Genomic DNA, 13,356 nt, shown 5'->3' on the forward strand with positions numbered 1-13,356 from the left:
CCGAACGGGTAACCAGACACTATTATTCATGATTAGCTCGTATGTGTAAATAATATCTATCGTGTAGGTTTAACCTAAATAGGTAACCAGACACTATCATTTTCACCTGTATATTGAGTACTTTTACGGTGTTTCATCGGGTAGAATTATAAAATATAAACGCGATGATATGAGGTTGATGTTGGTGAGAAGAATATTCATGATATTGATATATATATAATACAAGTTGAATTGTGATAGAAATATGAACATTTGAGGTTATATGTATGTTTTGAGCCCAAAACTTTATGTATTTAATGATGTTTTATTGTATCTTGTTAGGGATCATTATTTGGCATAACGAACTTGTATGTGTTAAGGAATTAAGGTAAGTAAATGTTTATATTGTATGAGCTTACTAAGTATTTTAAATACTTACCCGTGTTACTGCTTTTCTGTAGATTTTGGACGTTTGAAATGTGTCGATTGGATCAACGAGAAGCACACAACTACCATCTCTCATATCAGTAGATTTTTTATGTTCCAACCTTGGTTATTTGTGGCATGTACATAAGATGGTTAAAACTTGTTCTAGTGAATGTATGTGTTTTGGTATGTATATGTTTGTATAAAAGTTTATGGAGTATTTTTTATATGATGTATGACTTGATGTCAAGTTTGGCAATTTGAAGGTTAAAGGAAGTGGAAAAGTTTTAATGGTATTATGCATATGAATTAGATTTTGGCATGAATGGTTAAAGGCTTTGGTTTGAATTGTATTTGACTTGAGTTTAATGTTTTGATGGTGCCAATGAGGGAATATTAGTTGGATGTTCAATTAGTTATATGAATGTATGTTTTGGGTTTGAAATGTGCATAGTTGGTATAGGTACAATTGACATGAATTGGTATTTTAGGTCACTATGTGAGAATTGGTATGTGTTTTGAACCAAAAAGGGTCAATATTGTTGCACACAGTCTACCACACGACCGTATGTCACACATGGGTAGTTGAGACAACCGTGTGCTGTATATGTTCAGGTTGATTTTGAGTACACACGGTCTTAGTCTCTCACACAACCTGGTTACACGACTGTGTGTGTTGGATCTGGTGCCCTAAGTGTAGTTATTTCGTCTAAGTACACTTGTAATTTTTTCAAAAAGATTGATTAAAAAATTATTCATACATTACATTAATATACTTTGTATTATTGTCCTCAAATGATTTTTGCATGCAAAGAAAAATATAAGCAAATGTTGCTCATTGGTTTTCTATTGTTTAAGTAATACTAAGCAGTATTACGTGGTCGAATCATAGTACAGAAAGACAACTTGTATTAGTAGACGAACCTAAACATGTCTTTAGTGTAATTAGAAATGAGAAAAACGATTGAAAGATCAATATATTGTCTACCAAGTCCAATTGGGGAGATGTCTTGTCTTGGGTGTTCGAGCAGATGACTCCCAAAAGATAGAGACATAGATGTGATTGACTATATTGATAGTACATCGGACATGACCCAAGCAAAATAGATCCTGAATCTATTTATGGATTTATTCACTTGTGATGTTCATAATGGGACAAACCTAAATCCTGAGTGGATGATACGACTATGTATGAGTGACTCGTACACTTTGATGTAAGTAAAAGTCTGAGTTCAAATAGATAAGGAATCGAAAGCTGGTGCGTTGGGTGTACAACTTCTGTAGTATGTAGCGTTATTCACAATAGTTCTGTAGTATGTAGCGTTATTCACAATAGTGAAATTCATAGCACAAAACATGGGTAAATGATATCCTCTCGTTGGCATTACGTGATTGATGAAAAGTAAACCTGGCCACGAGTCGTCGTGATGGATGACTTGGTCACTATTTCATAGTGATTGACTTTTCATGAAAAAAGATGTAATGGTTACCATAAGATAAAATAGGATCATATTGGGAGAACGAATATTTTCCCAAAGAGATCAAGGATATCCTATGAGGGTAACACACTTATGACAAGGTCATTGGACGAACACTAAGTAGTTGCTTTCGTAATGGTATGTTGTTGGGGGGAGATTAGTCACGATACTATAGTGGAATGACTTTGTGACTAAATGAATTTATAATTATTAGGCGAAAAGCTGAAACTTAATTATAAATCATTTGAGCCTCAAGTACATATGTCCAATCGGTCCCTTCGCTAGCTCGTTGAAACCAGAAATGTATTGCATGTTTGACTACAAATGAATGGAATGAACAAAAAAAGAGAAATGGGAAACATTCAGGAATGATTATGCTTTTTTCCGAAATGGAGAAATGAAATCACTTGGAAATGAATGTAGGTTTCCAAAAATAGAAATGAAAATAGAAACTTGCAATCCTACATAGGATTACTTTAAAAATGATGGAAGAATAAGTTTATGATTTTGGACTGTTTTGAAGCCTAAAAATGAAAATAAATCATTCAGTCATAGTGAACATGTTGATTTGTGATATTAAATGAAATTTCTCGAAATTTTACTAGGGGTAAAATTGTCAAAATTTTATCGAGAGTAAAATTGTCTAAATCAAAATTTTACTAGAGTAAAATTGAGGTTAAAAAATTATTTAATATGTAGATATTGAAGTTTATTTTGGAAAATATAAAAACTGAATCGGGTTGGATCATATTACAGAGTACTGGGTAAAAAAAGCCCAAAAAGTACTCGTAATTGTACTCGATGTGAGAGGGGCCCAAAACTCCTCATGTAAGGAGGTGGGATGACAAAACCCTAGTATCATTAACAGGGTTTTCGCGCCCCATATCATAGATAAACTAGAATATTGTTTTTCTAGGGGAAATAAACTTTTGCAACTCTACAAGGGTTCTACCTTCTCTTCCTATAAATAGATGGCACCGGTAGTGCTATTAACAAAAAATTTAATTCTAAACCTATAAACATATTTTTCAGAATATTAATTTTATCGATTTCTATTATAGAAAAGAAAATTTTCATTTTCACCCCAAAAGGAAAACTTTTTCTAGTTGTGTTTTGATTCAATTGGTTCAAGCCCACACTCGAAGCAGTTCGTGGTACGAGAATAGTGGAAAAGTTCGTTTGGTTGAAAGTAAAAAAAATTAAGGATTCACTTATCCAAAAACACAAGTACAAATTCGGTTAAGGTTTATTGCTATAAATATCACAAACTGGGTCAGTTTTCAAAATTTTAATTTTTCACTGTGCAAGAAAATAATTTTCAAATTGGATATTTTTCAACAATGTGAATGTTTGTAATTTTTACGATTTGGACCACAGTTAGTTACATAGCCTGGCGACATAGCCGTGTGACCTCGGATTACATGACATCAGTTTGTTACACGATTTAGGGAGACGACTGTGTGATACAGCCCTACTCAGCATCAGCTTGTCACATGGCCTGGCCACACGGTCGTGTGACCTCTGTTTTTTTTTACCTATATTTTTGTAAAAGTTTCAAGATGGTCTCGATTTGATTCTGAGACGGTTGAAGGGATTTCATAAGCTCGATTGAGACTTAGATTTATTGTTAATACATGTTAAACATTGACTTAACTTGTATGTATTGGTTTATTGAATATTTCTAAACAAATATTTCTATTTACTGTTCTAGCATCCTATAGCTACGATTGGAGACTAAGGGGTGTTACATTTAGTGGTATCAGATCTATAATTTAGTCGATTCTAGGACTGAACCTAGCGTATATTGAGTTTAGAAAATAAATGCCACAGTAACCTGTAATTTTTGTGTGATGCTTCTGATCAGATTTGACTATGTTTTTCTTATGTATTTGCAATGTCAGTCGACTCTAATTGTGTCGTAAATGATGAGGTGGATAGTAACGTTTCGGCTTCTGAACAAGGAGGAAATCGAAGCTTACTTGCATCCAAAATACCTAGAAGTGAGGGTAGTGGTGCCTTCTTTCAAATGATGGATGAGTGGTTTACTCAGTTTATGTGAGCTAACTCAATGGCTCCACAACTTCTGCCCCCTCCTGTGCCTCCCTCGTCACCTTGTCATCCTAAAAAAATTCGTAATTATGGAGCTAAAGAATTATGAGGGTTGTATAATGATGATCCTGCAAAATTTGAATAGTGGCTAGAAAATACCCAACGTGTTTTCGATGAATTAGATTGCTCTATTGAATATAGTTTGAAATGTGTTGTATCACTATTGAAAGAGTATGTATATCAATGGTGGGTTACTCTAACATCAGTGATCCCGAGAGATTGAGTAACATGAGAATTCTTTTTGGCTGAGTTCAAGAAGAAATGTATCAACAAAATGTATCTAGAAGGCAAAAAATAATAATTTATGGATCTAAAATAGGGAAACATATCGATTGTTGAATATGAATGTAAATTTGTCAATTTGAGTAAATATGCCCATGAGCAATTAACTTTAGAGGATGAAATGTGTACACAATTTGAGTGGGGTTTAAATGAGAACATCTGAGCAATGGCGGGAGCAATTGAAATTAAAGAATTTGTAGTGTTATCTGAACGAAAAAAATATAAGTGATCTAGAATGAAAAGAAATGATCAAAAGCTAGAAATGAGAAATCGAGTGAGCGAAACATGTCTAGAAATTTTCTGACTCCTTTTTCTAAAAAATCGAAAGATTTCAGAAGCCAGTCTGTTCCTACTGCTAGGAATCCGAGAAGAGGTGCATTCAAACAAAATAATCCAAAGGCTCAAGCTACTTTGGTAGCAAGTGCTGGTAGTGTTCGGAATGTGGACACACTTGCTTGTGAACATTGTGGAAAGAATCCTTTCAACATTTGTAGATTGAATAAGGGAGCCAGCTTCCGATGTGGTTCATTTGAAAATTTCTTGAAGGATTGTCCAAATAAGGTTGAGTCATGTTCAGAACAGATTGCCATACCAACAACTATTTCTTAGAGGGTTAAAAGACTGAGATCTGGGAATACATCTAGAGTTAGCCATAGTAAGGCATGTGATACGATCATCAGATTCGAAGGTCGAGCACCAGCTAGAGCTTAAGCGATCCAGACTAAAAAGGAAGCTACAACACTTGACGTTATCGTCGGTACTTTTATTCTTTTTTATTGTATGATTTATGCATTGATTGACCCAGGGTCAACACATTCTTATATGTGCACAACTTTAGTAACATAAAATAATTTACTAGTAGAGTTGACTGAATTTGATATTAGGGTGTCAAATTCGATAGGTTAGAGTGAGATTGTTAATAAAGTTTGTAAGAACTATCCATTGAAAATTCAAGGGTATGAATTTCTTGCTGACCTAATGCTATTGTCGTTAAATGAATTTGATGTTATTCTGGGTATGGATTGGCTAATAGTTCATGATGTAGTTGTTAGTTGCAAACTGATCACCTCTGAACGTACAAACATCTAGAGTAGAAATCATGCACAAAAGATATAAAAGACGGTATCAACAAGTATACGGGTAAGGTTGAAATATACTTACAACGGAGTAGCTGATTACTCCGAGGATCATACCCAAGGGAGGCAAGTACTAAATTAATTCTAATCTAAACATACATAGATTTAGTTAGTACTTTAATTGGATTATAGTATGAAGAATCAAAAGAAAGGTTTTGGTAAACCATACTAAAAATAATACTAAAAAAAAGTAAGGAAATAAATACAACACGAGAAATCAAAGAGTAAAATGCATCAAATCTAGGCATGGGTGATTGGCTAGCTTCAGTAATCATAACCAACTGTCTTCGCAGGTTTTCTTGTTCAACCAAATAGTCAATACCTCAACAGGATCTTTCGATCTTCTATTGACATATGGAGCGGCAAATACTACTTATCTCTTGATCTCACAGTCCAGACCGGTTCAGGGTTAAGGTGTTCATAGATAGGCCATACCAAATCTGGGTTAATTCCCACCTTAATGACTTCCTAAGGTTGTCAGGCCTAGGGTTTTAGGTTCTTCCTCTCTTGAATAGCTAACCCGCTAAGAAACCTCTATAAAATAATTAATTAATCATACCTCCACTTGCTAATCTCCCACAAGAAGATTAGTTCCTCATGGATCTAATAAACAATATAAACTTGATAAAGTGAATAAACATACAAAGTAATTCAAGAGAATAAACTTTAGAAGAAGCCTTATTTGTATTAATATTTAGCATAGAATCCTCATAGAGTTTGACAGTATTTCCCAAATCTAATTTCTCCATAAAAGTAAATAAAAAGAACAAAAATAAAATCTAAACCTTAAGAAAAGAGAACAAAAAAAAACTAAAGACTAAATATAAAGAGAAAATTATACAAGATCAAAAGGCATCCATAATATGTGTTGAATGAGCTTATTTATAGACTTTAGGATGGTAGTTGTCCTCAACTTTAGGTCAGCTGCCATCCTCGTACTTAACATTTGATTGTGCGGATCAAAATGCCCCTAGCTCGTAATTATTTCTTGTACAGAAATGGTGTCACGACACATTAGATCCTATCTCGTGACACCGATGGCAGTATGCTCAACTTCAGGGTATCTTTAAGGGTATGTCGCGACATCCTCAGGTTGTCTCGCAACATTGAAGGCAATCTTGGAATTCTTCTATCTTGCTCCCTATGTTGCAACATCTAGTGCTAGAGACCAATATCGAGTTAGTATACCTTCTAATGGTCTCCTACATGCTCCCAAAGTGTATTAGCTCACCCTTAGGCCTCATTCGGCCCCTAAGGTAAACAAAAGATTCAAATTACACATTTTATTGAACTTACCTAAACTTACGAAAATATAATTAAAACTTAACTAAAATACTTATGTTCAAGCTTTTAAAGTGCAAAAACTAGTTTAATCTGTTACACAAAATTACGGTAGATCACAAAAAAAGGGATTGTTTGGAAACATCCAAGCAGTGATGTGATTAGTGTTGAAACTAATAGATCTGATTGTGTCACTAGTATTGTATTAACTTTTACCGATCGAACATTAGAATTGAAAATAGAACAGGTCCCAACAGTATGAGAATTTGTTGATGTTTTTCCAGAAGAATTACCTGGGTTACCACCAAAAAGAGAAGTTGAATTTGTAATTGATTTAGTACCAGGAAATGCTCTGATATATATTACGCCGTACAAAATGGTACCCTACTGAACTTAAAAAATTGAAAGCACAATTGTAAGAATTAATAGATCGAAGGTTCATTAGACCGAGTGTATCACAGCGGGGTGTTCCAGTCTTTTTTGTGAAAAAGAAAAACGATACTGTGAAATTATGCATTGACTACAGTTAGTTAAATAAAATGACTGTAAAGAATAAATATCTATTACCTCGAATTGACGAATTTTTTGAACAGTTGAAAGAGATATAATATCTTCAAAGATTGATTTACGATTAGGTTATTACCAGTTGCATGTCAAAGAACCTTATGTTCCGAAAACAACATTCATAACTCATTACACCCATTATGAATTTCTTGTTATGCCATTCAGTTTAACCAATACTCCTGATGCATTCATGGACCTAATGAAAATAGTGTTTTAGTCACACTTAGATCGGTTTGTATTTGTATTAATTGATAATATATTGATTTAGTCAAAACATGAAATCGAACATGATCAGTATTTGAGAATTGTATTGCAAACTCTGTGTGAAAAGCAGTTTTATGCTAAATTTAGTAAATGCAAGTTTTAGTTACTTGAGGTTGGATTTTTGGGGCATGTGATCTTTGTGGATGGTATTCAGGTTGATCCAAACAAAATTTTTACTATTGTGAACTGGAAACCTCCATGAAATGTTACAGAGGTACATAGTTTTCTGGGCTTTGCAAGTTATTACTGAAGTTTTGTGAAAGTTTTTTCAATAGTTTCTTTGCGATTGACGAAACTACTACAAAAATTTGTTCAGTTTGTCTGGACTGAAAAGTGTCAACAAAGTTTTGACAAGTTGAAAGAGATGTTGATTAAAGCTCCGGTGTTAACTCAACTTGAATTTGGAAAAGAATTAGTAGTTTACAGCGATGCTTCATTTAACGAACTAGGTTATGTACTTATGCAGGATGACAAAGTTATAGCTTATGCCTCTCATTAGTTGAAACCACATGAAAGAAATTATTTGACGTATGACCTTGAGTTAGTTGTAGTCATGTTTGCTTTAAAGATTTGGCAACACGACCCATACGGTGAAAAATGTCGTAGTTACACTGATCATAAAAGCTTGAAATATTTGATGACTCAGAAAGAATTAAATATGAGACAACGTAGGTGACTCAAATTGTTGAAAGACTATGATTTAATTATCGACTATCATACTAAAAAAATGTTGTTACAGATGCTTTAAGTAGGAATTCTTTATTTTCCCTGAAAGCGTTAAATACTCAATTGACTCTAGAATGTGACAATTTTATTTTGGCTGAATTGAGAGTTAGACCAGCTTTTCTTCAGCAGATTTGTGAGTTACAGAAAAATGATCCTAATTTTAAATTGAAGTAGAAATTGATTAAAAATGTTCAAACTACTAAGTTTAGTATCAATAACGATAGCAATTCGTATTCCATAGGCCGTTCGTGTGTTCCGAATGATGTAGCATTGAAATGAGACATTTTGTGCAAAGTTCACAATAGTGCTTATTTGATTTAGCCTGGTAGCACGAAAAATGCATAATGATTTATATTGGTGGCCAGGTATGAAGCGTGAAATATCTAAATTTGTTACTAAATGTTTGGTATGTCACCAGGTGAAAACCGAGCATCAGGTTTCTTCAGGTTTATTACAGTCTGTAATGATTCAGGAGTAGAAATGAGAATGGGTTACAATGGATTTTGTATCGAGATTACTGTTACTTTGAAAAAGAAAGATGCCATCTATGTTGTTGTTGATAGATTGGCGAAATCTACACACTTTATTTCGGTCAGAACAGATTATTCTCTTGAGAGATTATGTAACACCCTTATACCAACCTGATTACCGGATCAAGTATAGAAGTGCTACATTCATTTTCAGAAACTCTAATAATATCTTAATAAAATTATCATTATAATTTGTACATATTAGTTTCGTTGTTGATACGAGCCAAAGAGGTGACACTCAAGGGGTTGTTTTTCCTAGTGGTCCAATCACTCGAAGCAAGGCACGACAATTAAAATCAAAGATGAATGCTTTTGTCCAAGACTTTGTTGCTACAAATTTAATTCATCATGTTCGTGACGTTGACAAATACGAGAATACAATTCACTGGACCAATCTTGGAATAGTGAAAGCCCATAAATTGGTGGATTAATCTTTTATGTATCTTATTATTATTATTTACTTAATTCTCATTGGTTGGGACACATCACTTATGAGTTTTAAGTAATAATTTTATTGGTTAGGTTATTATTTATTTATTTTCTTAGATAATTTTAAAGAGTTTTATTAGGGTTCAATTACTCTTGTATTTTTCCTATAAATAGGCTTGCTTTCTACACATTGAGGGGGTGGTGGAATAGAAAGAGGGTATTTGTTTTCTTCCAAATTTGTGTGAGGCAAATTTTTGAGAGTAGAGTGATTCTTCTCTTGCTATTTAGTTTGGAGTTTGTTACTTTCGAGGGTATTTCGAAGTTACAAATATTCAAATTTCTTTCCCGTTCATTGGTGTTTCTAGAGGTGCGTCTTCTAGGGGTTTCGTAGGGAGCCGCTCAATCATTGGCGTTTTTGGTTACAAGTTAACCAAGGGTTCCATAGGGCAAATCTATCCATTTTTTCCCTTTATTATTATTATTTAACTAATTTTATTTATTCTCGTTTTATTTCTAATTTGTGTTTCTCTTATGTCTAGATCCAGGATTCCGCATCAGTTGGTATCAGTTTCAGGCCATTCGGTGTTATTTTTGAAGCTAAAATCATATCTGAAACGAGTCAAAATACCAAAAACACTTTTCATCGGTTTCATCGATTCTTTTTTTTTCTCTCGTCTTATTCTTAAAAAAAACCGCAAAAAAAAAGAAAAAGCAAAAACCGCAAAAAAAAGTTGCCTACCTTTCCTACGTAGGTTTCTTCTTTTCCTATTATTGTTATTATTTTTATTTTATTTTTCCCAAAATTGAATTTCTTTTCATTCTTCTTTTCTTGACTCAAGTATAATTAAAGCTTCAATTTTTGAAAATCTTAAGACACCAAACGTTTCCGATTTTTGTTTTTTTTAAAAATTGGGTAGAGTTTTCTTAAGTGTTCTTTTTATTAAAGCTTTTCTTTGACTCTAGAGTTAGGGATCGTTGCAGGTCTACGTTTTTTTGTTTCTCTTACACTTTCTAACACTTTGTTTTGTCTTGTGTTAGCAGATATTAAAGGCACGCACAATTCCTTCATCCGTGTAGCCTCCATTACAAATTGCCTCGTCAAGTTTATTGGCCTCTTAGAGCAATTAGGGTCTTCATTGTTTCTTTGAAGTTTGCACCTCCGTTATTTGATCTTGATTAGTAACCTTCTCCAAACATATTTACAAGTTTTGAATCATTCAGAGAGTTATTCTTTTGAGAGCTAACGAGTGAGGTTATTATTTTTTCTTTCTTGTTCCTGTTTGTTTGATCTTTCACAGATACCATGCCGCTCACTAGATCCCAAACTAGTAAAAATGAAGAGGATGAGCAAAAAGGAGAGAACGATCCTTTGGTCGAGTTGTTACAAAAAGAGATGAAAAAGTTACAAACTCAATTCGAACATCGCATGACCCAGATGTTACAAAAGCAAAGGGAGTATCTTAATAGAAAACTTATAACTCAAGAGAGATACATTGCCGATAATTACAAAAAGTTGAACGGAGCCTTTATAAGCCGATCAAATTCACAAGATCGAACTTTTAAATGAAGGGAGGACCATGTTTTTGATGATGACTTTGAGTCCGAGTATGTACCTAGAGAAAGGTTGGAACGAAACAATGACACCCCCAAACCAAAATTTCCTTATTTCTCAGGGAGGAATGATCCTGATGCTTACCTTGATTGGGAGGAAAAGATGGAAGCAGTCTTTGCTTGTTACAATTACTCTGATGAGAAAAAGGTAACATACGCTGTCGCTGAGTTCATTGATTATGCACTAACATGGTGGAATCAATTATGTAAAAGCAGGATTCTTTATAGAGAGCAACCTGTTACTACTTGGGTTGAAATGAAGCACATCTTGCGAAAACGGTTTGTTCCACCATACTATTATTGAGAACTCCATTAAAGACTCCAACTTCTTGTTCAAGGAGATAGATCTGTGGATGACTACTACAAAGAGATGGAGACTATTCAGATTAGAGCCAATCTTGTTGAAGAGGCTGAGGTGACTATGGCTAGATTCCTTACCGGCCTAAAGCCTGAGATTGCAAATCGAGTTGAGTTACAACACTACATGGATGTTGAAGAGATGCTTCAAACCGCACTCACCATTGAAAAGTAATTACGAAAGAAAGGGACACCGATGGGTGCTAGTTCAGTTTCTAATCCTGCTTGGAGAGGAAATTGGCAAAAACAATATGATAGATTGTGGAATGGGAGAGATGCACGGTTCAAGCCAAATGAGCCTAGAACTTACTCTAAAGATAGAGGTATGCCTAATTCATTTAAAGGTTCTAATTCTACTAATCGAGCTCGATCTTCTTCTTCTACTTCTCTTAGTGCCATTAAGCAGCCAAAAGCTATTACCTGCTTCAAATGCCAAGAAGAGGTCACTATGCTCGAAATGCCCTAATAAAAAGTCATTGGTGATTCGAGAAGATGGTGAGGTTGATTTTGAGTCTGATAACGAAGATGAGATGCCTCCTTTGGAAGATGCTGATGATGTGCATACTCATGATGAGTATGAAGAATACTTGGAGTATGGTGAGAAAGCACTTGTTGCTTGAAGGGCTTTAAATGTCCAGTTTAAAGAGGAAGGGTGCGAACAAAGAGATAACATTTTCCATACGAGATGTTTGATTGGTGGACAACCTAGTTCATTGATCATCGATAGTGGAAGTTGCACCAATGTGGTGAGTTCTTCCCTTGTTGAGAAACTTGGCCTACCTTGTGTGAAGCATCCAAGGCCATATCGCTTGCAATGACTGAATGATAGTGGGGAGGTAAAAGTATCTAAACAATGCTTAGTTTCATTTTCCATTGGTAGATACTCTGATAAAGTTTTGTGTGATGTTATTCCAATGCAAGCTAGGCACATATTACTTGGACGGCCATGGCAGTTTGATCAACGAGTAAATCATGATGGTTTCCTTAACCAATATACCTTTGTGTTCCTTGGAAAGAAGTTTACTTTGGCTCCACTTCCTCCTCAAGAAGTCTACAATGATCAACTCAAACTTGCTAGTGAGATGGGTAAGGGAAGTGAGGTAAAATCATTGAAAAAGGCTGAGAGTAAAGAGACCCTTAGTGTTAAAAGCCAACTTAAAGGCCCAACATTGGTGAGTGATTGCACACACAAGTCACGAGATGAGAGAGTGAGTTTATTCGCTAGGTTTCGAGATATCAAATTTGCTCTTTGTACAAAACAAACATTTGTAATTATTAGGTTTAGGGAAAACTTTGTTTTGACTAACCCTAATACACATTTGCCTAGTTGTTTTGTTTATCTTTTGCAGGATTTTGAGGATGTATTTCCTTCTGAAATGCCTAAGGGATTACTTCCTTTACGAGGGATTGAACATCAAATTGACTTTGTGCCTGGTTCGAGTATTTCGAATAGACCAGTCTATCGAAGCAATCCTGAACAAAACTAAGGAGTTGCAAAGGCAAGTTGAACATCTCTTAGAGAAAGGGTTGATTCGTGAGAGTCTAAGCCGTTGTGCGGTCCCTGTACTTCTCGACCCAAAAAGAGATGGTTCTTGGAGAATGTGTGTTGATTGTCGTGCTGTCAAAAAGATTATGGTAAAGTATCGACATCCAATTCCTCGATTAGATGATATGTTGGATGAGCTTAATGGTGCATGCATTTTCTCTAAAATTGACTTAAAAAGTGGTTACCATCAAATAAGAATGAAACAAGGTGATGAATGGAAAACTACTTTTAAGACTAAGTATGGCCTTTATGAGTGGTTAGTCATGCCATTTGGCTTAACTAATGCTCCTATCACATTCATGAGATTAATGAACCACATACTTAGACCTTTTTTAGAAAAATTTGTCGTTGTGTATTTTGATGACATACTGATTTATAGCAAAACTTTGAATGATCATGTTGGGCATGTTAAATTAGTATTGGATGTGTTAAGGCATGAACGACTCTTTGCTAATCTTGAAAAATGCACCTTTTGTATGGATAAGCTTGTTTTTTTGGGTTTTGTGATAAGTTTTACAGGAATCCATGTGGATGAGGAGAAGGTAAAGGCAATTAAAGAATGGTCTATCCCTAAAACTGTTTCTGAGGTAAGGTCTTTCCTTGGGTTAGCCAGTTTCTACCGCAAGTTTGTTCGTAAC

Source organism: Gossypium hirsutum, chromosome D04 (genome assembly GCF_007990345.1).
Source record: "Gossypium hirsutum isolate 1008001.06 chromosome D04, Gossypium_hirsutum_v2.1, whole genome shotgun sequence".
NCBI lineage: Eukaryota > Viridiplantae > Streptophyta > Magnoliopsida > Malvales > Malvaceae > Gossypium > Gossypium hirsutum.